Genomic DNA, 4,328 nt, shown 5'->3' on the forward strand with positions numbered 1-4,328 from the left:
TTTCTGTTGTGGCATTTAGAAGCGATAGACTCTTCAGACATCCTTCAAACTATTTTAAAAACAGATCATTTTCTACCACTTGAATTATTACGAGAAATCAGTGGAATTTTCCATTGGGACAGTGGACTTGCACCTCTCTTCTGCCATGGCTACGCTGGATGTAATGGAGGTATCACATAAATAAACACACTAAACACACTTTCAGTTCCACATTGAAGACATATGCAACATCAGCATGGTTACTGTGTCCAAGTTCTTATTTTACTTATTTAATGTGTTGATGGTTTTTCCCCCTAGTGTGGGCAACTTTTATCAAAGGCTTGCTTCACCGAAAAGTCTGAGGCACTCGACTCGAACCTACAACCATACAGCAAGCCCTTCTGCACTGGACCCCCAAAGCAAAAAATATGGGGGTATTTGACCTAAAAAGACTTTCACGAGTTTCATGGTTTGTGGTCAGCTACATTTGGCTCATAACTTATTTGCAAAACTCAAAAAGCAAAGTTTCTACTTGATTTTTGTACCATGATTGTTTACTGCCAAACATCCATTCATCCATCATGAGGACATTAACAAACAGGTTTATCACAGTGGCTGCTCCAACCACCATACATCAGTATTTGTAATGGATTTGAAAGCACAGGGTTGTGGGGAAAACGACTGAAACTGATCCCACGCTGATCTAGGCACATGACCAAGAGCAGGCCCTCCACAGACATCGCACTGAACTCCTCCGGACTCCTTTCTCTCCCCCTCTCCTTCCACAGTACACCATGCTGCCTTCTTTCTCTAAGGAACCAAAACAAGAATACAGTAAAAACAGGCCACACAGTTGTATTGCTAAAGGACAAAACACAGATTGGATGACAAGCCACCAATTAGATATGGAAAATAGTGGCTCACGTACTCGGTTCAGTTACACGTCCTCTGACACTGAGCTCCTTTGCAAACTTCTGCATCACAGTGTAGGTAAACCTGAAAGAAAAAACATTACTAAATTAAATGCAGAACTAATGCCAAGGCATTTTGACTCAAGCAAGGTATTTTACAAATCCGGATCTCAGCAGAGGGGAGTTTTAACATAGTAAGTGATAAGCTGAGTGAGGCAGCACTGTAACTTAATATATTGTAACTGAATCTTTTTTTTTTAATATTGCATGGCAATAATAGTCATATAAGCAGTATTTGTACCCACAAGTACACAAAGTCTCAAACCGTTCAGTATCGTTTCCGTCCTCACCAAGTGCATAACGGACTTACAGAGTCATAAAAGTCTTCAGTTTCCACAAAAGAGAACATCTTCATCTTCAGCCACTTGTGAAGCTTGGGATATTTTACACCATTGCCAGGCTGAACATCTAGCACTTCAACACTGTAGTTGGCTCCTTGTAGAGGACAGCTGGAAAAGGGCGGGGGGAGGAGGAAAAACCAAGTCAGATTCAATGAGCAAAATAAAACATTAACAGAAACCCTCATGAAACATACCCTCCGTGCAGCAGATTCCACCTGTGCTTATCCTCTGGGTCATCACTGGGAGTGGCCCAACAGTCATTGAGCAGAAGCACAAGATCTTTATCCTCACGCTTCAGGACAAAGATCTCCACAAACACCGGCTCCCCAAGAACATGAATCAAAGGACGTTCCTGGTTCTTATAAAAGTTCCTAAAAGAAGAATCTAAACACAGAGTCTGATTCACCAGACCTGAGACTAGGTTCCCAAAAGCATACGTTCTGAAAAAGGCCCAGATTGTGGACAGTTCTCTCATTTGTGGCTAGTCTAATAGTCCAGTTTGAACATGTATCTACTGATTCAGCCTACCACAGTTTAGCTCCACCCATTCATATTAAGAGTGCTTTCTGAATAAGGTCCAACACAGGACAGTCAATAGGAACAGAGCTTATTTGACCATCTTATGACCATCTTAAAGGCACGGTAGCAGAAACAGCATTTTTAATTCTAAGGGATAAACAGTGTCCTACCTCTCTATACCAACCTGTGGCGAATCTCATCTGAGCACGCAGCACTCCCTCCTTTTTCAGGGCAGATGTTGCCCCTGATTTAGGAGCCCTAACAGCAGCACTTCTGCTACTGCTTATATTATACAGCGTATAAGTACAAGACACGGTCAGTCTGGGGGTGAGGGGAAAGCAGTTGATTTAGTCAGTCTGTCCAGAGCCTAGTAATGAACACAACAGAAATCTCCAAGCACAAGTACCTTACAGGGGCTTCTCTGAACACTGAGCCTCGTTTGGAATGAGGAGCCTTCTTCGCCACGATATTCACCCGGAACGTTATATTCCCATCATGAACCTGCAGCTCAAACAAATGGGGTGATTCAAACAAGAGCAACTGAATTTCTCAATTTTTCAAAAAAAAGTTCTCTTGAGCATCCAGAAGTATGAAGTAGATTTCTGAAGGTGACCTTCACTTTCCAGCCTACAGGTGGGTTTCTGTGTAACGCCCTCACAGAGGGCAGAAAGCAGCAGATGGAAAATGTTTAATATTCCCAGAGGATCACATCCCAAAAAAGTCATAGAAGATAAAAATATGTTGCATTTTACCTGACTAATGTGACCGGCTACAATTCCACCCTCCAAATCCAAACCTAATGCATTTCCATAGATCTGGCCATTCAGTCTAAAGCAGTTTAGTGCCACCATTAATGCTGGAGTTAAACCCTAATGACTTTTTTCCTTTCATATGTATGTTGGTGTCCATAACAAGCCCTCACACTAAGGGGAAGAGACCTTGAGAGGAACCAAGACTCAAAAGAGGAACCCACCCTCCTTTGGTCAACACCAAAAAGCACAACTAATAACAGAAGAACAAGAATAGCTGAAGAGAAGGAGTGAAATAATGAGGAGCTGTGACTAATGCGACAGCAGGTCGTGAGTTATGAGAATGTGAGTGACCAACATACCAATTCACACAGGAGTAATTATATCTAATTATATCTCCTCATACGATACTAATCCCATTTAAATATGGCTTTAAAATGAATATTTCAGCCTGCTGTTTTTTTATTTGTGTCTGGCATATGATAGGCCAGCCAATTAGAATGAAGATAATTTACATAGATCAGGGCCCTATCTTACACCCTGCCCAAGGCGTGTCGCAAGGCTCATTGCTATCTTACACCCAGCCAACAGTCTATTTTCAGCCTTCCGCCTGGTGGAGCTCCACTGACTGAAAACAACCTAGGCAGACGTCAACAGTCAGACGTTCATTCCCATCTTGGCAGTGAATTGTCAACATAGGCATGTGCAGCCCAACACACGTACACCCCCGCTCATCAGACCACGCCTGGCTGTTAAAGGGAACGGCGAGTGACACGCTGATTGGTTGGTACTTTTCCCGCGGCTGTGATAGCAAAGACACACCGATGCCCTAAATCAAGCTGTGCCAAAAGATTGCCAAATTAGGGCCCAAAGGCTTGTTGGAAAATGGTGACGTGAAAAGAATTAGAACTGTTTTATATACATATAAATAAGAAAATAAATAAGAAAATATAATATACCCTATATGTCCAAATGTTTGTGGACACCCCTGCTAATAAATGCATTCAGCTACTTTTAGTTGCACCCACTGCTGACACAGATGTGCAGATGCACACATACAGCATGTCTAGAACCTGTAGATAAGTACTGCCAATAGAATAGGACTATCTGAAGCAGATCAACAAGATCCTATGAGCACCAATACTCTTGTCCATGTAGCCTGTGTGATCTTTAATGTATTACGATAAGGAGTCCACAGAGTTTCATGGAACTGCAGCAATACATCCAGCATCGGTCACAGGAACTAGCTTGTCCTTCCTTTGGAATCCGTTTGGTCTAAATGAGAAGCGGGAGGCTCACTAAAAACAACCCAGGCGCTGAACCAAAGGAACAGAAAGAGTCACACACAAAAAAAAAAAAAAAAAGAAGTGATAGGAGACAAAATAAAGGAAGTTGCTGGACTGTGTACCTGCGATTCGGCACCACACCCTGTGAAAGGAAACTGGAAAACCACAGACTGGTCACTGTGATGTTTGGGCAAGCAGTCGACAGTCCGATTTCCCTCAACCTCAACTGAATGGAGATCCAGAGGGGGCGCTGTTGCATTCTGGGCGATGACTATGTTGAATCCGCTTTTGCTACAGTACTTCACGGACGGTGGTTCGCCTCCACGTCTGGCCTCGCCAGCTCCTGCTGCATCACAGACAGAACCTCGTCAGTGACTAACCACCAACAACACGTGCAAGTGAATAAATAAAATAACAGAAGCACAGTCAAAGACAAGGCAAATATTATAAGGAAGTAAAATGCAGTGGTTTGTCTACCTGGTG

The 4,328-nt window shown here is 42.9% G+C and overlaps 1 long non-coding RNA gene across 2 annotated transcripts; it reads right to left on the bottom strand.

The window, feature by feature from the left end:
• Positions 1-560: 560 nt before the first annotated feature.
• LOC140565556 (uncharacterized) lies at positions 561-1,780 on the bottom strand. Of its 2 annotated transcripts, XR_011980603.1 has the most exons (4): positions 1,486-1,527; positions 1,261-1,399; positions 908-975; positions 561-789 (listed from the first exon to the last, which is right to left on the bottom strand). It is a non-coding gene; the product is annotated as an uncharacterized lncRNA (long non-coding RNA). The 2 variants fall into 2 exon arrangements; XR_011980602.1 differs by having other exon boundaries at positions 1,261-1,780.
• Between the last annotated feature and the right edge of the window lie 2,548 nt (positions 1,781-4,328).

This window comes from Salminus brasiliensis, chromosome 11, assembly GCF_030463535.1.
Source record: "Salminus brasiliensis chromosome 11, fSalBra1.hap2, whole genome shotgun sequence".
NCBI classification, from domain to species: domain Eukaryota; kingdom Metazoa; phylum Chordata; class Actinopteri; order Characiformes; family Bryconidae; genus Salminus; species Salminus brasiliensis.